The 13952-nt window shown below is 40.8% G+C and overlaps 1 protein-coding gene across 3 annotated transcripts in view; it reads right to left on the bottom strand.

Moving 5' to 3' along the window:
- The window catches only part of ULK4 (unc-51 like kinase 4), a 624778-nt gene that overhangs the window by 160966 nt on the left and 449860 nt on the right, over nucleotides 1-13952 (bottom strand). The window lies entirely within an intron of this gene.

Below are 13952 nucleotides of genomic sequence, written 5' to 3' on the forward strand. Positions count from 1 at the left end.
CCCAGCAGCGCTACTACTGGGATTATATCCCAAAGAAATACTAAAGAGCGGAAAGAGACATATATGTGCCAAAATGTTTGTGGCCGCTCTTTTTGTTGTAGCTAGAAACTGGAAGATGAATGGATGTCCATCAATTGGAGAATGGTTGGGTAAATTGTGGTATATGAAGGTTATGGAATATTATTGCTCTGTAAGAAATGACCAGCAGGAGGAATACAGAGAGGCCTGGAGAGACTTAAATCAACTGATGCTGAGTGAAATGAGCAGAACCAGAAGATCACTGTACACTTCAACAACAATACTATATGAGGATGTATTCTGATGGAAGTGGAAATCTTCAACATAAAGAAGATCCAACTCACTTCCAGCTGATCAATGATGGACAGAGGTAGCTACACCCAGAGAAGAAACACTGGGAGGGGAATGTAAATTGTTAGCACTAATATCTGTCTGCCCAGGTTACATGTACCTTCGGATTCTAGTGTTTATTGTGCAACAAGAAAATGATATTCACACACACGTATTGTACCTAGACTATATTGTAACACATGTAAAATGTATGGTATTGCCTGTCATCGGGGGGAGGGAATAGAGGGAGGGGGGGTAATTTGGAAAAATGAATGCAAGGGATAATATTATAAAATATATATATATATATATATATATATATATATAATAAAAAAAAATGCACTGTTTTCAATTGATTAGGGTAGGGTGAAAAAGCAGAGAGAAAGTGTGTGAATGGGGGGAAAGCCAAGAATAATTAGAGGAAAGTATTTTTTAATATTTTAAAATCAATGAAATGGCTTATTTATTTATTTATTTATTTATCTGTTCGTTCATTCATTCATTCGTTTGTTTCTTTATGAAAGCTAGACTAGTTAAAATCCTAAACTGACCTGCTGAATAAGTAGGAATGAGATCATTTATAGCCAGCATATCAATTCCCTGTATATACCTCTTCAAGTTATTCCCCTTTCTGCATTTTCCTCTGCTGTCGCAATAAATCATTTATAGGTCCTTCTTTTTGGGGCCTCAATGAATAGAGACAGGCCCTTCTATGGGACCTCTTCCTTCTTTAATGCAAAGTCTGAATTTCCTCCGGGTCACCAGATCCTTTTTGTAGTCTGTCCTGATCTTCCTCATTATTACAGCTTACTCCCTCCTCAAATAGCCATGTATTACTTTTATTTGTACGTGTTAGACCTGCCAGTGGTAATGGCAGTAATTAAAAACAATAACAACTGATATTCAGAGAGTGGTTTTGTCCCAGAGAGAGCAATCTTCCTATGATTCACTTTTTTTTTTTTTGGCAAAACAGAGGGGCAAGCCTTCTTTAATTTCTTAACTGTGGCCCATAAATAAAAGTAGCCCCCCTAAAGGGGGTCTGAAGAGTCCCTAACCCAGCAGGCAGGGACTTTGAACTCCTGGGCCCAAGAGCCCCATACCTGTGCATACAACAGGCTTCTCTCATTTAACTCTCAACAGCTTGATGAGATGATGATAATAGTGATGATAGCTGGCATTTATATACAGTGCTTCAAAGAGTAAGCATTTCATAGACATTATCATACTGAATCCTCAAAATAGCTCTGTGACCTCGGGGCTGTTATTATCCCCATTTTACAGATGAGGAAACAGGCTAAGGGTCCACTAAATGACCTGTCCAGAACCACACATATACTAAGAGTTGGGGATTCAAAGATTTAAAATTGGAGATTCAAACTCACCTAAGTTGAGAGCTCTATCAACTATTCTATAGTCCTGTCTAACCATAGAATCCCATCTGCTTGAAGGCAGAGAGCTGAGCATCCAGAACTTAGCACCCAGGTGGTGGTGACCAAAATTGATTTTTTAAAAATGGAATTGAATAAAAAGTCACAGACACCATTTGCTCTCTTATGAGGAGGTTTCTTATAGGCTTGTATAGCTCACATTTGTTTAGAAAAAATTTTTCTAGCTGGTACAAAAATACATTTCAGCCCTGATCATGTCCAAAACACCATCAATCTGGATGTCACTGTGTCAGAATATGAAATTACAAAGAAAAGATAGTTTTGGCTGCATTGAGCCAATCAAATACACATAATCGAGATTAAAAGATCAACTGATTCTCATCTGAAAGATAATTATAAAAAAGTAGCGAGAATGATGAAAATAAAGAAACTGGAAGGAGTAATAGACTTCAAAGTAGTCCTTATGAGAAGCTATACTTATTCTAATGATGACAGTGCTCAAAACACTTCTGCAATCTCAGTTAATATCAGTCTTTCCCAGTTGCCTCAGCACTGAGTTTTTATTGGGTGGTCAAACTGGATAACGCTGGTTTAGGTCAAAGCGTGTGTAGGCCTAGGGAAAGGCCTAATTCACTTTTCCAGGGCCCTCCTTCCACACACCCCCTCCCACTCCCCCCTCACTATTCTTTCTTTGGTAATTTCCCAATGACAAGTGGAAGCTCATCAGACCCTTGACCTTTCTCCAATCACCCACCTCCATCCAGCTGCCCAGGACAATTTATTCAACCAGTGTCATGGGATTCTACTCATCATGGAGAAGAATCTTAATCTGGTACATACTGAGATTTCAAAATTCTGTGTCCGGGAAAGGAGAAAACAAATGACTGTTGTGGCTACTTGGACTACTCAGCTTTTTAAAAAGACATAGAGAAGATAGATGTTTGGGCAAGAAATAAAGAGTGAATACCAAAGAGTGACCTGCTCTTCTCAGAGTGGTATCTGGATGCTCAGTGTCTGAATGAGCTGCGCCTGGCGAATAATATTAGGATTAAAGAGGGATTTTCTTCTTCTTCTTCTTCTTCTTTTTTTTTTTTTTTTTTTTTTTTTTTTTTGAAGTCACACTAGAGGCTCAAAAGAAATAAAGAAAAAAACAGAGGAACTCTTGCCCCTGGGGATGGGATAATACCAAAGGATCACAACAAAAAGGCAGAACTTCCTAGCCATTTTCACCTCCATTCCCACCAGAGTTCAGGGTATTGGAAGAATTGGCAGATGTAACTGCTGGTCGCTAGCAATGTCCTGAGACAGATTATGAAGAATAAAAGAGGCACGGAAGGACTGACAAAGGACAAATATTCCCATTTTTAAAATAAGAGAATGGCTTTGATTCCTGGAAAAATTCGAGAAATGCATTAAAGCTCCGGTTGATGAATACCTCAAAAAGGAATCAGTGATTCCCTAGGAGTTAAAATGACCCAAGAAAGAAAAGGTCAACCAAGACAAACATTTTTCTTTTTTAACAGGATAATGTAATTGCTATATCCAAGAAAAACTAAATGTGCAATATCCTTAAATCTCCATGAAGTATTTGCCGAAGTTCCCACGATATCCCTGGGGGCAATACGGACAGATTTGGTAGTACAGGGCACAGATTCAGGAGTGGCTGAATGACCAGAGCCATAGAGTACCCAACCATGGACTGAAGCCCATTTGGAGGAAGGTCCGGAGGGATCTTGTTTTGGCCTGTGAAGGTCAACATTTTCATCAGTTGCTCGGCTTGACCATGTGGGTAGTTACAGTAACAGGCTGGATAAACAGAGTCGGAATCCATGAAGATTTTGATAGGCCAAATATAATAAGACAAAGTTTAATAAAAAATGTAAAGTCTAATCCTTGGCTTCCAAAAATCAACATTGTAAGAACAGAACAAGTAAAGCACGGCTAAATAAGGGCTCACATAAAAAAATTCTCGGCCTGTTGGAGGCCCTTATGGGAGGAGAGAGAGCTGCCCTGACTTCTAGCTGCTGCTCTCCCCCAGGGGCTCTGAATAGCAAGCCCTCTGTTTGGCAGATGGAGCCCTTCAGGACCCTTCCCCCTTTTCTGATCTTCTCACATTTTATGACTCCATGGACTCTGCAATCTGCGGCTCCTGGGTGCCTTTGGGCAGAGCTAACTCCCCCCTTTCCCAGGAGGCCTTTCCTGGTTACACCCCCCCCACCACCTGCCCACAGAGATGACCTTCCATTTGAAAGTACGCATCTGGCCTGCACTTATATCTGCAGGTAGCTTCCTCCATTCGAATGCCCTCCTTGGGATGGGGCATCCTGTTGGCTCAGCCCCAGGGGCCTGCTAGAGCCAGTTCTGAGCCATGGAAGCTAACTTTTCAGTGTGAGACTTTACAGTGCGGGGTTTGATTTATTGTTCTGCTCATTGTCGAGACTTAAGAAAGTGTTGAGAATTCAGATTAAACTTAAAAAGTGTGTGTGGATATATTTTTCTTTCAGAGAGCCCCAGATTTCTCATTTCCCATTTGGTTACCATAGTGCCTGCACATAGTAACTGCTTAATAAAGTTTAATGGACTGATGGACTTAGAGACCAGAAAAACTAAAATTACCCTAATGATATTAACAGAGGAAGACTGCTGCGAGTTAGCAAAACCATCTCCTGCCGGCCTGAAGTACATGGAGAAAGACCACTCTATACTGCTCCCTAGTCCGCCTTCTGGCCAGGATGACCCTTCCTGGATGGAGAGAAACACTGTAGCGGCCTGCTCTTCCTCTGATCGCTGACCTGACTGCCATTCCATTGGCTGCTCCCCATTGGCAGGAGTGAGGTAACCCTCCAAGAGGATTCTACCCTAAGGTCAAACCTCCTGGAGAAAGAACCTCAACTCATTCCTCAATGACCCAAGCGCAGAAGTGACTGATTGATCCCCTAACTCATCCGCCTCCCCCAAAGCCACCCTCCCTTCTCCTGCGCTCTCCACAGGGAACAGTCTCCCTTTTCACCTTCCCTTGTTCCCCTGCTGACTATCCCCAAGGCTTGGCTCTCTCCTGAAGGCACAGGCTCCATGGTCACTCTTTCCATGGCTGGCCATCCCACACACGGGTGAGGGGAACGGAGTAGCTTCCCCCAAGTGCACTCTCTACCCCATCACTCGGTAACCCTTCCTCCTTGGAGGTCCATTTGATCAACACTGACCGCCCGATCCAAATTCTGGACGTTGTCATACAACTCCAGGCCATCTCTTTTTCTAAATGACCTGGTTCATGCTCCTTCTCTCTCCTGTCCAGCCCTCCTTGTGGAGGATTTCAGCACACAAAACTGGCACTTCCTCAAACACTCTGGTCTCATCGCTCCCTGTTTTCGTGACCATTTTTATTTATCTCCATCTTCACAAAGAAATCTTGCCATCACTCACAAATGCACCGCTTTCATGCTCATGAACACTGAAATTCTATTATCTTTTCACAATCTGCTGTCATTCCCCCCTCCCTTTGCCTTGTAACCCCAAAAGACTTGCCATACGGGTGTCATCCCTAATCTTCACTTCTACCATACCTCACACCCCAGTTCTCTCAATTTTACTTTCATTAACAATTTCTTGTGTACGCCTCCTTTTCTCCTCTGATAATGGTGCAAGTAATTATCACCTTAGCCCTGAAATATTTTAGTAGCTTGCTGTTTGGTCTTTAAATTTTTCTAGTCCACTCAGTTGTCAAACTGATTTTCCTAATTCACAGCTCTGATCATATCCCCTCTTGATTCAAAAACCTCCAAAGAGTCATTCCCCATCCCCTACCTCTTGATCAAATATAAAATCCTCAATGGAAACCTTTCATGTTATTTAATTTTTAATTTTCCCCAGTTAAAAAAATTTTTTTTTGCTTATATATGTATATATAAAAAAATTCTTTCTGAATCATGTTGGGAAAGAAAAATCAGAATAATAGGGAGTAATCATGAGAGGGACAAAAAGACAAAAAAAAAAAAAAAAAGAACATCGCATGTGTTGATTTATGTTCAGTTTCCATATTTCTTTCTCTGGATGTGGATGGCATTTCCTGCCCAGTTTATTGGAATTGCTTTGGATCACTGAACCTCTGAGAAGAAACAAGTCTTTCATGGTTTATCATGCTGTTACTGTGTACAATGTATTCCTGGTTCTGCTTGTTTCGCTCAGCATCAGGTCATGTAAATTTTTCCAATTTCTAAAAATTGCTCATCATTTTTAATAGAACAATAATATTCCATTATTTTAATACGCTATCACTTATTCAGCCATTCCCCAACTGATGGACATCCAATTGATGTCCAAGTTCCTTGCCACTACAAAAAGGCTACTACAAATATTTTTGCATATCTGGATTTTTTATGATTTCTAGTGAGACTATTGGGTCAAAGGGTGTGCAGTTTGACAGCCCTTTGGGCATAGTCATGGAAGCCCTTCCTCCCCCAGCCCTTCCTTACACTTTGATATTCTTTCTTACAACAGGCTCCTCCATGAACTCTGAGATCCAATGCGCCTGGATTAGTATTATACACTCCATCTCTTACTTGGAAGCTCTCTTTCCTTCCTCACCTCCACTCCCTTTCTTCTGGGCTTTCCAGATAAAATTTCTGATTTCCCACAATACTGCTTCCTTCTTTCTATTAATTATCTCCACTTTATCTTCTTGTAACTTATTTGTACACACTTGTTTGCATGTTGTTTCTTCCATTAGACTGTGAGCATCTTTAGGTCAGAGACTGTAGTTTTTCTTTCTGTAACACTTGGTAAAGTGTCCAGAACACAGCAGACCCTTAAGAAATGCTTGTTTACTGGGGGATGTGGATTCTTAGATTAAATTATATGCCTTTCAATCCCTTTCAATTTTATGATTGTGGCTGTGAAAAAATATAATTTATTAAGAAAACAGAACCAGACTGAAGCACATGTTTCTCATATTTGTAGGAGTTTGTTCCTATCTGCTCAAAAACTTCTCTTTTATGCACTCTGTGATGGGTAATTGTTGGGATCTCCAATTATCCAGGAAATTAGAAGAATATAGAATGGGGAAGGAGAAAAAAGAACTAACATCTGTTTTGGGGGACAAGATAAAAAGTGATTAACAGAACAGAAATGCAAGTGTTTTTAATCACAACTAGCTTATCAGTTTACAATATTTTCCCGAGTGTATTTCTAATCCTTTTTGTTTTCCATAGACAAAGACAGTCCAGCAGCAATGTTAATTTTACAAATTTGCAAAGCAAAAGTCAGAAAGTTAAGGCGACATGTTAGAGCTGATGATTACATGTCACTTCCTGTCAGAGGTTTCAGAAACATGGATGGCTTCAGGCACCATTTGACCTACACAGTCTAAGCCAAAGAGCAAAAGTAGGGAATGTTGATTCAGTCTTAACATTTAATTTCCTGACTTTAGTCTGTTTAAGACAAAACGTTTTGTTAGTCTAACATCTGCTGGGTGTAAATTTCCTTCCTTTGTGTTGGTTTAGAAATTAAAAGTAAGAATTTGAAATATTGCCTTGGAAATCCTCTTGATATCTCTTTGGGAATCTATGAAAACAAGTTAAACTTTATCCTTCTAACTACGGGTCATATTCACACACGAGGAGACAGACAGAAGCACATCCCTGTGAGTGTGTGTGTGTGTGTGTGTATGCAAATACGCGCACATCTCACACCCATTTTAGCTATAGTCCAGCATGACACAGATGGGGTCCGGCGGTACGGCACCTGAAGGTGGGGGCCCACAGGCGGGCACCCCACAAAGCTGGGCCCTGTGAAGCTTGGGTCTGTCCTTGTGACTGGCGTTATTCCAGCCTGAGCCGCATCTGTGCTCCTAACAGCTGATTCCCTATTAGTTTTATTCTTTAGTTCCTTTACACAAATGTGGGACAAAGAAAGGCAACAATTGAAAAGACAACACAGATAAAAGGATCTGCGCAGTTTGTTTGGCTTCTGTCCTTTTCTTTAAGTGCAGATCTGAAAGTAGGACTCTAGTCCAGTGGCTCTCTCGCTGTTGCTTCTGGGATCAAAGAACAGTTCCTCTGTTTGGCTTTGAAAGCCCTTCATAACCTGGCTTTATTAGGTAGCATTAGGGCAGAGAGCACTGGGCTTGGAATCAGAAAGACTCTTCTTCCTGGGTTCAAATCCAGCTTCAGACACTTCCTAGCTGGGAGACTCTGGGCAAGAAATTTCACCCTGCTTGCCTCAGCTTCCTCATCTGTAAAATGGGCTGTAAAAGAAAACTGCCAACCATTCAAGTGTCTTTGCTGAGAAAACCCCAGATGGGGTCGTGAAGAGTTGGACGTGACTAAAGGGACTGAACACAGCCTCAACACCACCTGGCCTCCCCACCCTTTCCAGCCTTGCTGGGTGTTCCTTCTCCTCTGGTCTTTTGCCTTCTGGCCAGCCTCCTCCGTCTCCCTTCAATTTGCACTGGCCATCGCCCATCCCTGATTCTCAGTAGCTTCATAAAGAACTTAGGTACCATGTTCTGCATGAAGCTTTCCTGACCCTCCCAACCACCAATGCCCTCCCTCTCAAACTGCTTTGTATTTCTTTACCTCCTTTCATTTTCTTTTTATGCTGCAGGTATTAATATATAATCCCTCATTATCTCTACCATTAGAAGGTAAGTTCTTTGCAGATAGGTAATATTTATGTCTTTTTTTCTTGCATCCCTTGTGCTTAGCCCAGTTCTTGATACATAATGCTTAATATATGTCTTGGTTCTTCTCCTCTTTTCTCTTCCCCAACTGTTCCTTCTTTGTCTCTATTTCCACCATTCTGTCTCTATAAATATTCCCTAACTTGGAAGGCATTTGTTTGGATGCTCTTGTGAATGCATCCTTCTCATGGTTCTAATCATCATGGTTGTGAAGATGTTTCCCAAATCTGCATCTCGGAGTTCAGTTTCTTTTCTGAACATGGATCCTACATTTCCTAATTCACGCTAGACATAGTGCCGTGGAAGACTGACTGTTACCTTGAACCAAGCTCAGCATCTTATGCCAGCTTCCATGCTGGCCTTCCTTATTTCTGCCAATGAGACATATTGTCTATTTCCAAGCTCTGGAAATTTGCAGTCACCTTTTATTCCTGTTCACAGAATTTAGGATATTGAAGGATCATTGATTTAAAACTGGAAGGGCTATATAGGTCATTATGTCCAACAATCTAATTTTACAGATGAGGAAATTGGGCCCTGGAAAGGTGAAGGGATTTGGACAGAGTCACACACAGGTAGAAACCATCCAAGGAAGTCAGTGTTCCACCATTCCTGCCCTTGATAAATATAGGAGGATGTTTGAATAGACCTCAGATGTTGGAGGGAAGGGGTCTGGGCTGGGCCCATACTAAGTTTCTCAAGAATTAATTGGTAAAGCAGTTGGTACACGTCACAGGAAGTATCAAACAAAAGTTCCTCATCAAGACTATCTCCTCCAGCACCAGCAAAGGGCATGGCAGAGAGCAGGTGGTTCAATGGTGTTTGTTTAATGAACACTGCAGGAAATATTTGTCCATTGGTGGTGACTTGAATCCAATGACTTCTCACACTTCTTTTTTCTCTAGGATCCTGACGTTCCTTTATGCATATTGTACTTTTGCTCAAAAACCTGTAATGATTTTCCAATGACCACAGGAAAATTGGCTGAATGCCTTCTCTTGGAGTTTGATCCCGTCTTCTCCCATCTTAACTCCCGCTACTGAGCTGCACCCAACTGCTCAGTGTTGCCTCAAGATACCATGCCCATTCCAAATACTGCCTGTTATCCATCCTTCCAAGCCCAGCTGGGGGCCTGACACTTGTTCAATCTTTCCCACATCGCCCTTCAGTGGAGGCTTCCTCGTGAACTTCTGCAGTAACAATCATGTGTATCACTTACATTTCACTTAGCATGCTTTATTATTTACATTTAATTTATCCAACTAGACAGTAAGCTTTCCAATTCCCCCCTTTTTATCCTCCATGATTAGCATCATTTCCCATACTAGATAGAAAGGCAGTGCAACACAAGATCTCAAGAGCTTGAAAACTCATTTAATTCAATCTCTCCCCCTCCCCTCATTTTACTAATGAGGAAACTGGAGCCCAAAGACATCAGGAAGCTTATCTGAAGTCACACAGCTAGCTAGTATACTCAATAAATATTCACCAGTGATGAAAAAAGGACAGCTACATCTGAAGAGTAGAAACAAACAAAAAAAAAGTCCCCTATAAGGAGCTGAGAATATGAAAAGGAAGGAAAGGAGTGGCTGCATAATCTGGATTTGGAATTACCTAAGGGAACAAAAGCATAATTAATTTAAAGTTGGTCTAGTGTTCATGTGTGTTTGCTGCTTACATCAGAGAAACTCTATAGCCAACTAATTTCTTAAGAAAGAAGTCATCCAACAGACAATAAAATGCAAGAATAGATCAAAAGTCAATAAGATAAACATAGCAACATCACTGTTCTGTATCAAACCAAATGTCTTCGTGATTATAAATTTAAAATGTAATAGCTCACCATACAACAGCCTTATACAATGCTTTTCTTAGAACAATAGAGTAAACATTTATACATCAGAACATATCTTGGGGTTTGGAAGCTAGGTTTTCTTTTTCCCTATTAGTTTTATCTTGTTTTCTGTTTTTTTTTTTTGTTTTTTTTTTTTTCTATCAGAAAAACTGGACCATTCACTCTTGGGTCTCATATAGTTTTCATTTATGATTTCTTGAAATACAGCTCTAGTGGGCCTGGCTTTGATAAAGCCCATTGGAATCCAAATGGAGCTGCTCCGCTACCGGATCACTGGCTCTCACTAACTGGCCCACAGGTCCCAGCCTCATTGCCCCATTTTCTCATTGTCTGGGTTCTGATGGCTCAGAATGAGTGTAAATAGCATTGTTTTGGTTCTGGCCAGAATTCCGGAGGGTCTTCTTCCACACTCATTCTTTTGTGAAGGTGATCTTTTTCCTACCCCTCAATTCTTTATTAGTCTTTAATCACTGAGTGGGTTTTGCTGCTGACAAACTGAGACTGGGAGAAAAACCTTAGTTTAAACAGACCAGGGTCTCCCACTTCTTCCCTTGTCATCCTGATCCATGTCTTGCCTTTGGACTGGATTTTATTCTTCTTCCCTATTTATCCATTTTATCATTGTCTTCTGGTTTTGTTTTTTTGTTTGGTCAGAAAAAACTGGCCCATTAACTCTGTCTAATGACCTCAACCTTGCCTCACTTAAATCCAGCTCTTTTGTAACTCAAGTGAAAGTGGAACCATCGCAACAAACAACGATCTTACAGCAACCTTGTGAGAGAGGAGATGCTGAGGACACTGAGACCCATAGAAAGTAAGCGCTTTTTTTCCCCACATGACCTCTGTAGCTGCTAATGTCCCCTCACCTATTAACCTAGTAGCTGCTCAGAATACACTCATGCATTAGTGCATGAGCTTCCTGAAGGCAGAGGTCCATTCTGGTCCCTGAGTGCTCAGCTTGGAGAAGGTGCTCCTCAGTAGCAGGCTCAGGGCTGGAGCCCATGGCTTCTGGTCCAGTTCTACAGCTCTCTCCCTGTTAACCTGTCATTTCGGTGTCCCTGGACAGTTTCAGCAGGGGTCCAATATTAAGTGAGATATGTCCTCACACAGAATCGACATTAACTCTACCAAGGATGCTAGGCTGAGAAGAAGGATCAAAACAGGACCACTGAGCAGGAAAGTCACCCAAGAGATTCAGCTGCTCCGGGATAGCAGAAGCAATGCCAGGGGAACTCAGAGAGGCCCCGTGACAGTTGGGGGAGACCTCAAACCCATGGCTCCCGAGAGAATGGCCAAGCACGAAGGACCAGGAGATGGAGGAAGGATCGGGAGATGGAGGAAGGAGCTTTCCTGCAAAGACCAAGAGAGTCCCCAGGCAGGGGTTTTAAAAGCAAGAGGTACAAATCGAAGGATATTTTTCACAAAGACGTAACATGTCAAAAGCTGCTGTTTGACCTTTGATCAAGCAGGATGAGGAGCAGGGACATTTTTGTGTCCCAAACCCCAGAATGATGGGAATTGGATCATCCAGACCAACCTTTTCACTCAACAGAAGAGGAAGTGGAAGACTGGAGAGATGAATGGATTTCCCAGGTGATCTAGCCATTTAATGCAGAGGTCTGAATGAGAGAACCCATTGATTCTAGTTCAAAGAGAAAGTGCTTCTTACACTTTTTACACTCATGACCCCATTCATCTGAGAAATTTTTCCATGACCCTAAGTATATAGGTTTGTAAAGTAGATATACCAATTAAACACTGATAATAAATCATAATTTCACTGCTCTCACATTCCGTTACAAGATCCACTATGAGACCGTGAGCCACAGTTTAAGGAGCTCGGGTCTAATGGATAGAAAGCTAGACTAAAGAGTCAAGAAGACAAGCTCTGAATCTTGCTTCTGACACTGGATCATGGACAGGTCACTTATGTTCCCGGCGGCCCAAGCCTCTAAGGCTCCATGTAGCTGATCCAAAGTGCTAGATGGAGTTGCCTCATCGGAAGCTCCCTAAACTTATGAAATTACACCCATTAAAAAGTCCCAGTTAGCAAAGCATCAGACTTCTCGGTCCAAGCTGAATGTCCCTCAGGAATTTTAATCCTAAATATAACAGGACCTCACCTTGATTTACAGCTTTTATGAAGCACTTTTTTCACACAATCCCATGAGGGAGCTGGTCATGTTTCTCTCGCCACTTAGTGAGGTTACCATTACCAGCCTTGCTTAAGATTCCATGGCCGGACAGTTGGGCTTCTCTGCTCTGGTTTTCTGGCCCAAACTCTCAGGGGACAAGCACACTTCATTTTGTCCCTACAGTCCTTTCTCTGAAGAGCTATTAAGTGGGTAAGTCTGGCTGTTCCCCCAGTGGGAAGCTTGGGTCTGCTTGGCCAGAGCTCTGTTATCTTTCTGGGTTGTTTTCCTTTATGGGACTGGTCCCTGTGTGATTGTTACTGTTTTGATTGTTTTCACCTCTGTAATTCACAGTATATGATAATTATTTAATAATTACTATATATTTTCAAATGATAATGTATTATCATATATAAGTATAAAGTACTATAATATGTATATATAACATATATATTTTAGTAATAGATAACTATATAATATATAATTTGTATTATCATTTGAAAAGTAAAATTTGTCTCCTCTTTTACTTATTCTTATACTCTCAATTTCTTTTTCCTCTCTTACCGCTTTAGCTAGCATTACTAAAACTATAGCAAATGACAGTGGCAGAAGTAGGCATCTAATTAGAAGGGTCTCTAGTGTTTCTCTGTTACAAGCTTGTTTCTGGATGAATAATGTTTGTCACACACAGTGAAGGTCCATTTATTATTAGGCTTTTTAGTGTGTGCATATTTTTTAAAAATCACAAATAGGAACACATTACTGAGTATCTGAGGCTGGATTTGAATGCAGGTTTCCCTAAGCCTCTTTGCTAAAATTTTACGTATTATTCATTACTGATAGGGGTCTTGCCAATGCTCTTTCTACCACAGTTGCCATGTTATATTAGCCTTTTTGTTTTTAAAAAAAAGTCATCACTCTTTTTAAAAAAAATCCTACAGAATCCTATAAAACTGCATTAACTTTTGAGGAAAAAACTTAACACATAATCTCTTACATAACTCTAAATTTAAGTCTAAATTAATAACATGCCATTACAAAATCAAATAACAATTTAATGTTAACTTAATTAAGAATTTTTCCATCATGGCTATTCTTAAAGGTCATCCATGAAGAAACAGAAGGGCATTGTGTGTATGCCAGTGGAGGAAATATCCAACACTGATGAAATTTATAAGTGATTGGAGGATTTTAAAAATCATACAACTATAATTCACAACTCCTAGGATGGAAAGTATTTTTTCCCTCTCTCTAACTAACTAGCTTACCCTCCTTTCATTAGAATGGTAGTACGTGTTGTCTTTATATTGATTCTGAACATATTTATATTTGTCCTTGTCTCTTCAGAATATAAGCAGTTTGTGAGTCGAGAGTCTATCATTCATTATATTTATATCCTCAATACCAAGCGGAGTGTCTTACACTTGTAGATGCTTAATAAATATTGTTAACTGATTGACTGGCTTAGTTGCCTGGGGGCACTGACTTGGTAAATAACTGTCCCATAGGCTCACAGCTAGTATATGTCAGAGGCAGGATGTGACCACAGGTTT

This window comes from Sminthopsis crassicaudata, chromosome 5, assembly GCF_048593235.1.
Source record: "Sminthopsis crassicaudata isolate SCR6 chromosome 5, ASM4859323v1, whole genome shotgun sequence".
Lineage (NCBI taxonomy): Eukaryota > Metazoa > Chordata > Mammalia > Dasyuromorphia > Dasyuridae > Sminthopsis > Sminthopsis crassicaudata.